Source organism: Hylobates moloch, unplaced genomic scaffold (assembly GCF_009828535.3).
Source record: "Hylobates moloch isolate HMO894 unplaced genomic scaffold, HMol_V3 SCAFFOLD_7, whole genome shotgun sequence".
NCBI lineage: Eukaryota > Metazoa > Chordata > Mammalia > Primates > Hylobatidae > Hylobates > Hylobates moloch.
In genome coordinates, this window is record NW_026652282.1 from 20,969,263 (window position 1) to 20,978,026 (window position 8,764).

Here is an 8,764-nt window from a genome sequence, read left to right on the forward strand (position 1 = left end):
GCTCTGTAGCTGGAGTGCAGTGGGGTAATCTCGGGTCACTGCAATTTCCATTTCCCGGACTCAAGCGATCCTCCCACCTCAGTCTCCTAAGCAGCTGGGACTACAGGCACACCTGACCACACCCAGCTAATTTTAAAATTTTTTTGTAAAGACAATGTCTCACTATATTGCCCAGGCTTGTCTCAAATTCCTGGGCTCAAGCAATCCTCTTGCCTCGGCCTCTCAAAGTGCTGGGATTACAGGTGTGAGCCACTGCACCTGCCATATTTTCCTATGCTATTTTTAATGTTTCCTTGTCATTTTTTCTTTTATGATTTTTCTTTTTTTAAAATTTTTTATTGAGATGGAGTCTTGCTCTGTTGCCTAGGCTGGAGTGCAGTGGCGCGATCTCAGCTCACTGCCGACGTCTGCCGCCTGGGTTCAAGCAATTCCTGTGCCTCAAACTCCTGAGCTGGGACTACAGGCGCATGCCACTACGCCCGGCTAATTTTTTTTTATTTTTAGTAGAGGTGGGGGTTTCGCCATGTTGACCAGGCTGGTCTCGAACTCCTGACCTCAAGTGATTTGCCCTCCTTGGCCTCCCAAAGTGCTGAGATTACAGGCGTGAGCCACTGTGCCCAGCCTTATGGTTTTTCTATTGTTTTTTTTTTCTTCTCCCTTTTGAGTGTTTGCTTTTATCTTCAGTTCCTTGGAAGGCATATACACTCCTTTTGATACTGGCGAATGCAACCTTTCAGTTTTTCGAAAGCATTCTGTGGGTACTGGGAAAGTAATGTATAAGGTGTTTTGTTTTGTTTTGTTTTGTTTTGTTTTTTGAGATGGAGTTTCGCTCTTGTCACCCAGGCTGGAGTGCAATGGCGCCATCTCAGCTCACTGCAGCCTCCGCCTCCCGGATTCAAGTGATTCTCCTGCCTCAGCCTCCCGAGTAGCTGGGATTACAGGCATGTACCAGTATGCTTGGCTAGTTTTTGTATTTTTAGTTGAGTTGGGGTTTCTCAATGTTGGTCAGGCTGGTCTCGAGCTCCCAATCTCAGGTGATCCTCCTGCCTCGGTCTCCCAAAGTGCTGGGATTACAGGCATAAGCCACCGTGCCCGGCCTATATAAGGCATTTTAATAGCAAGAAAGTTATCAACAATTGCTAGGTTCCCGTCAAAAGGACTAAGGAGCTAACTTAAAGAAGTTCCTACTAGCCAAAATTAAAATAATTTGAGTATCAATAGAAATAATTGCAGTTGATTGAAACATCAAATAAGTTTGAGCCCATTAATATATAATATTACTAAACAAACTTATTTTTACCTTTAAGAAAACCTGATTGAGGTAGAGGACTTCCAAAAGAGTGGGATGAGGAGATCAGTAGATATACTCCCAAATGGAACAAACTTTAACTGGTGAAAATTATTATTGTTTTTTTCTTTTTGTCTTCATTTTTTTTGGGGGGGGAATAGGATCTCGCTCTGTCACCCAGGGCAAAGTGCAGTGGCATGATCATGGTTCACTGCAGCCTCAACCTCCCAGGCTGGTCTTGAACTCCTCAAGTGGAGAAACTTATTCAAGAAAATCTACCTACTAAACCTTGGGAAGAACAATGGGAGTCTGTGGCATTTGAACCCCAAAATGCTTCCTGTCCTCTCACCTCAAGCTCAGTGTGTTAGAAACTCTACTCTGGGAAGACACAGCCAAGAAGATGGGGCACCCTTTCTTCCCAGATCCCAGAGTAGGGCTATGGTTTTACTCCAGGAAGGGCACGCCGTCAGCATCTTTCATCACCACCAGTTCTGTCTTACAGAAGTTGTATTCCAGGCAACTGCAGGGCAGAGGATTGGAGCTCCCTCCTCCTTCCAGCCTCCACCTTAGAGCAGAAGTTCTACTACATGGAGGCAGGCTGCAGTACTTTACTTGCTTATACATAGGGTAGAGTTTCCACACCAGGAGGAGGGAGATGAGAAGACCAGGGGCTACTATCTTTGCCCTGTGCCCCTCTTGAAGAGCAAGTGTGTCATTCTGGGAAAAGCAGGCCACCATCTTCCTCCCCCAGTCCAGCTCAGGAGTAGTGGTACAGAGGTTCTGTCCAGCAGGAGAGGCAAACCAAAATAACAGATTGCTGGCCGGGTGTGGTGGCTCACGCCTGTAATTCCAGCACTTTGGGAGGCCAAGGCGGGCGGATCATTTGAGGTCAGGAGTTCGAGACCAGCCTGGCCAACATGGGGAAACCTTGTCTCTATAAAAAATACAAAAATCAGCCGAGTGTGTTGGTGGGCACCTGTAATCCCAGCTAGTCAGGAAGCTGAGGCAGGAGAATCACTTGAACTGGGAAGGTGGAGGTTGCAGTGAGCCAAGATCGCGCCACTATACTCCAGCCTGGGCAACAGAACGATATTCTGGAAAAAAACAAAACAAAACAAAACAAAAACAAAAAAAAACCCATAGGACAATCACCTATAAATTAGAAGAGGCTAACAAGTGGGTGTAAAGTAGACCAGCCAAAAGCTTAACAGTTCATCAGGGAAATAGATAGAGAGCCTAAAGTCAGTCATCCCTGGTGGTCATGGAGACTGTGTGTGCCCAAGGCTGTGGCCTTTGAGGAAGACACCAGCGGCTCCACATTGCATGGAAACCTGGACTTCACCGAACTAGTCCAATCAAGTCACTAAACAAATAACAAGCAAATACAATAGGTCCTGGAGGTAGGTAAGGGGGAATCAGTATCCAGAGTTGCTACTATAGTCTCTAAAATGTCGTTTTCAACAACAAAAAAATTACAAGACATGCAAGAAAAAGGAAAGTGTGACCAATACATAAGGAAAAAGCGGGCAATAGAAATTGCTTTTGAGGGGTCAATGGGTTGAACTTAGCAAAACCTCAAAGCAGCTATTACAAATATATTCAAAAAACCAGGGGAAACCATATTTAAAGGGTTAAAGGAGGCCGGGCAAAGTGGCTCATGCCTGTAATCCCAGCACTTTGGGAGGCCCAGGTGGGCAGATCACCTGAGGTCAGGAGTTCAAGACCAGCCTGGCCAACATGGAGAAACCCCGTCTCTACTAAAAATATAAAAATTAGCTGGGTTTGGTGGTGCGGACCTGTAGTCCCAGCTACTGGGGAGGCTAAGGTGGGAGGATCACTTAAGCCTGGGAGGCAGACGTTGCAGTGAACTGAGATTGTGTGCCACTGCACTCCGGCCTGGGTGACAGAGTGAGACCCTGTCATAAATAAATAAATAAATAATAATAATGCACTAAAGAAAAAAGTGTCAAAATTAATTGGTGTTACCCTCTGGGACAGCTGTCCCTTAAAAAAAAAAAAAAGAATCAGTTGCACCTAAACCCAAAGAATCACTGTTTCTTGAAGTGGTGGTTTAAACAGAGGTGCAAACAGCAAGCGAATCTCATTACTTTTGGTGGCTGTGGCCATGCTCCTTAAAGTGAACTTAGAGGCTCTACATCCCTGGTGGCCAGTGCCTGCTGGGACCAGAGGCTGTGGCCATCTGGCCCCCCAGTCAGCCCCAAGTCACGGCCCCCAGGCAATGGCTGTGCCTGACAGAGTGTACCAGGTCACTGGACAGGCACTCAATAGGAGGTTTGCCAAATGCCTAGAGTCCAGGAAATGCGGTTACCCTGCTCCCTCCCCCTTTTTATAGACCTAGACATGGGTGCCCAGCATCACACCCTGGCCCACTGGAGGAGATTACAGCCAGCAAGTGCAGTTCCATGACTCCATCAAGTTCCTGCTGCTCCACCGCGTCCTGCACCATCAGCACAAGCCATGCTTCACTACCAAGAGGACCAACACCGTCTGCTAGTTGCAGGGGCCTCTCGCCCCAGTGTGCCCCACATAAACTTGGGTACACCAAGAAAGAAAAAAAGAAAGGAAGGAAGGAAGAAGGAACAAGAGAGAGAAAGAGAGAAAGAAAGAAAGAAAAAATCAGTAAATTTGAAGATCAATAGAGATGATGCAATCTTAAGAACAGAGTGAGAAAAAGAATGAAGAAAAATTAACAGCTTCACAGAAATCTGGGACACCATTAACCACACACCAATATACATGTAATGGGAATACTAGAAAAAGAAAAGGAGAAAGGAGAAGAGAAAATATTTGAAGAAAGAATGATTGAAAACCACAAAACATTGCTGAAATAAATTAAAGAAGGCTTAAATAAAAGGAGACATCCCATATTCTGAGATCAGAGAAGTTTACAGCATGGGCTCAGAAGATCAGACTGCCTAGGCTCAATCCTGACTCTTAGGTAAGTCACCTAACTTCTTTGGGCTTTGGTTTTCTCATTTGTGAAATCAGGATAAGAAGTCTTGTATTATAGAGTTGTTCATGGTGTGAATGGCTCAATATACATATAAAGCACTTAGAACAGTGCCTGTCACATGGTGTGTGTTTAATGCTTTTTAGCTATCCTGAAATTGTGAAAGACAATTTGGCAGAGTGTATGAATCTTCGGTTACAATCTTTTTCTCCAGAAAGTCCAGCTGTTGCTCCATTTTCTTCTGAAAGCTAATGTTGCAGAGAATTCTGAAACCAAAGAGGCTTTGTTTCCTTAGAGCAGGGTGGTTAAGAGTCTAGGGTTGGACTGCCTTGGTATGAGTCCTGGCTCTCCCATTTACTGGATGTGTGACCTTGGACAAGTTGATCTCTCCTGTAATGTGGGGCAACTCATAGATCCTCCCTTTCGTGGACCCTTTGCATTTGTTGGCCAAACCATCCTTCCTCCCTTTTAGTTGTTTGGGTTTTTTTCACTCCAACCTTTTGATTCAGGTGGGACTTCCATTCATAGCAGCTTCACCCCCTGACCAATATCTCACTGAATTCTGTTGGCCACTGTGCTGGATCTAAGTGTTCGAGCATGTACCCTGAAGACAACAGGAGTCCTTCTATGGGCAAACCAGGAGGGAGACTTTCTTCCTTCTGGGGTTCCTGAGCTAGGATTACGTGGACCTGGAGCTGCCCGGGCCTCACCTGGAAGCCTGTCTGCAGTAGGAGAGGCTCAGGCTACCACAAGAACCAACCGGAGCTGAGCAGCTGGAGAGCAGAGGCACCCCAACAACATGGGTTGAGTTCCTGCATCCAGCCAACTTCCAGGCCGGCGCCGCCACTTTATTGGGATGCTGCGTGGTTTAAATAAGAGAATTCGTGTAAAGCACCAAGTATGTGTCAGACACAAGGCAAGTCCTCAAGAAAAGATGATCCGTCTCCTCCTGTCATAACAATTGCAGGAGTTTTTTTCCTTGTAGTTAAAAATTGTTGGGCCTGGAGCAGTGGCTCATGCCTGTAATCCCAGCACTTTGGGAGGCCAAGGTAGGAGGATCACTTGAGGCCAGGAGTACGAATCCAGACTGGCCAATATGCTGAAACCCCGTCTCTACTAAAAATACAAACGTTAGCCAGCCGTGGTGGCACGTGCCTGTAGTCCCAGCTACTTGGGAGGCTGGGGCAGGAGAATTGCTTGAACTCGGGAGGCGGAGGTTGCAGGGAGCCGAGATGGCGCCAGTGCACTCCAGCCTGGGCCACAGAGCAAGACTCTGCTCAAAAAAAAAAAAAAATTGTTGCCAAATGTGTGTACGTGTAGATAGCTGATTCTCCTGAAATGTGGTAAATTCCTTCAGTCTGCAGATACTGATCTTTCTTAAGCTTAGGAAAATTGTTTCCAAAGCTCTTTCATGATTGCATCTCTTGGCCAGGAACGGTAACTATCTGTGTGTTGGTGCCGCATTCTCTGTTCTCCATATCTGTCATCTCTCTCATAATTTTCTCTCTCCTCCACCTCCGAATGTAGGAATTCCTCAGGGCTTGGCCTTGGTGAAAGTATTAATTATGAGGGCAGTTGACTCCTTGTTCCACCCCAACCTTCCATCCAAGGGCCGTCCAAGGGACAGAGGAGGAATCTTAAGCCACCGCCTGCCTGGAGCCCAGCCCCTTCCCACAGGCCACCCGGGGTAATGGGTTTCTGCCCCGTCCCGGTCCCCCATTGTCTTTCTAGCAGTGGTGCTGGCAGGTGTGGGCGATATAGGACTTGGTGGCACAGACTTTATGCAAAGCCAGTGGGAAACACAACAGCTCTGCAGGATCCCAGAGACCCCTGCTGTGCAGCCCAGCAGCTCCAAAGGCCGCACCTGAGAGCCTGTTGGAAACGCAGTCTCAGGCCCTAGCCTGGACCCCTGAATCAGAACGAGCATTTCCACAACATCCGTGGGTGATTTGTGTGCACATTAAAGTTTGAGAAGCTCTGCTCCAGGGTGCAGGCTCAGTTTAACCCTTTTTTCGTAATCCATTTTTTGTCTACCTACAAAGTCATTCTTTACGGTGAAAACCCCCAACTCCTCACCAGACGAGATCATGTAATACTGACTCTCTTTACTATTAATACCTACTTCATTTTTATGTGATATTTTCCCTCAATATAATGATTTTATTTTATTTTTTTTTATTTTTTCAAACTCAGAAATTCTTAAGAACAATGTAATGTTATTACCCTAAAGTGGGAGCTCTGTTGCCAGGGCACTTTGAAGTTTTGTATGCACAATTCAGACTTCATTGAAACTTTAATTTTACTGTGTCCTTGGCTTGCCTCACCTTTTTGAGAGTTACAAAACTTTCCACAGTTCTGCCAGCTGCTTCTTCCTGTTTTGTTCTCAATTTGGGATGTTTATTTCTTTTGCTTGATGTCTGTATGCTAAAAGAAATAAATAAGCAGAACACATTGCGGTTCATTCAAGCACAGGGCACGATCCAAATTCGTTCCATATGATAGTCTCTGACTAGGAATTCTTATGTCCTATAATTGGTGAGTATAATTTTGCATTAAGCTGTAATGTTGAATTATCACTTCTTTTAGCATATTTATTTAAATGTATGTTGGGGGTGAAAAGTCATTATGTCATTAAAAAAAGGAGTCTTTGTTCAAAAGGTGATATAAGTTTCGAGAGCTGCTTTGACAAATGTTAACTGAAGGGTCATTATGTAAGGTAGTTGTGTATTATGTTATATGTTATATATATTGTACAAACCCCAGTGCCATTACAAATATAGTTTGTAGAGCGGTGCCAGTCAGTGAACTCTTTGTTACCCATCTGTGATGAGATAAATACAGAAATTGAGAGTGTTTAGAAACTTTTATAACATATTTTTATGTCTGCTGCCTTTAACAGTAAAAATTTGGCTTTGCATTTTATACATCATTTTAAAATTTTATTTTTCTAGCGATTTATTTTTATTATATCTTACAGAAATATCAGTGTGCAATAGATGGGAAAATTTTTTTAAGTTGGTTTTTCACTGCAGATGGTTTGAACAGCGCTGATATAGAGCATATTATCTGGCTTCAAGAAATCAAATTTGGTATAAATAATAGAATGAAAGTATAACCTTCTCCTGCCCCTAGTAGGGACATTTCAAAACATTTCTAAATAATGACTGGGTTAAAAAAAGAAACTGAAAAGAAAATTACAAAATATTTAGAGCTGAACAGCAACAGAACAGAATCCATGAAAGGTTGTGTGGGCTGGGTGCGGGAGCTCACGCCTGTAATCCTAGCAGTTTAGGAGGCAGAGGTGAGAGGATGACTTGGGCCAAGGAGGTTGAGACTGCAGTGAGCCATGACTGTGCCACTGCACTGCAGCCTGGACATCAGAGTGAGACTCTGTCTTAAGCTTGTGTGATAAAAGGTGGTATTTAGACAGAAGTTAAAGTTTTAAATGCATATATTAGACAAAAAAATTTACACTTAATGATCAGAATGTTCAGAAAATCGCTCTGTTGCCCAGGCTGCAGTGCAGTGGCAGAATTCAGCTCACTGCAGCCTCTGCCTCCCGGTTCAAGCAATTCTCCCACCTCAGCCTCCTGAGTAGCTGGAATTACAGGGGCGCACCATCACACCTGGCTAATTTTTGTATTTTTAGTAGAGACGGGATTTCACCGTGTTGGCCAGGCTGGTCTCGAACTCCTGACCTCAGGTGATCCACCCACCTTGGCCTCCCAAAGTGCTGGGACTACAGGCATGAGCCACCGCACCTGGCCAGGCTCAGTACTTTTATCAATGAGTCCCCAAAATATAGAAACTTAAATAAGATAGACCACTATTTTCTTCTCATAAGATAGTCTTGTGGTAGGTGGCAGGTCCAGGGTTGGCAGGCATTTATGTCAAACTCAACATAAGCCTTTCATTTGCATGTCAAAAGTAGCACTATCTGGTTGTCATCACCTTTCAGTAATCAGACAGTGGAAATGAGCTCAAGAGAGTGCACACACAATTTTTTAAAATGTAAGACCTGGGCTGGATGAGATGGCTCCTACCTATAAACTCAGCACTTTGGGAGGCCAATGTGGAGTTCAAGAGGCCCAGGAATTCAAGAGCAGCCTAGGCAACATAGTGAGACCCCGTCTTTACAAAAAATAAAAAAATTAGCTGGGTATGGCAGCAAACACCTGTGGTTCCAGCTACTTAGGAGGCTGTGGTGGGAAGATTGCTTGAGCCCAGGAGGTACAGGCTGCAATGAGTCATGATTCATGGTGTCAATGCACTCCAGCCTGGATGACAAGAGGGAGACACTGTCTCAAAAAAAAAAAAAAAAAAAAAAAAGACCCTGAAGGGGTCCTCCATTCCATTGATTAGAACTTGGTCATATGATGACAGGTAGTGGCAAAGGGGATTATTAAGAACTATGCAGTTTAGATAAGAAGTCCTAGGCCGGGCGCGGTGGCTCACGCGAGGCCGAGGCAGGCGGATCACGGGGTCAGGAGATCGAGATCATGGTG

General features: G+C 44.9%; 1 non-coding gene across 1 annotated transcript; it reads left to right on the forward strand.

The window, feature by feature from the left end:
• The first annotated feature begins 3,315 nt into the window (after positions 1–3,315).
• Positions 3,316–3,448, forward strand: LOC116812345 (small nucleolar RNA SNORA68). Its single transcript, XR_004370649.1, has one exon. It is a non-coding gene; the product is annotated as a small nucleolar RNA SNORA68 (small nucleolar RNA).
• The last annotated feature ends 5,316 nt before the right edge of the window (positions 3,449–8,764 follow it).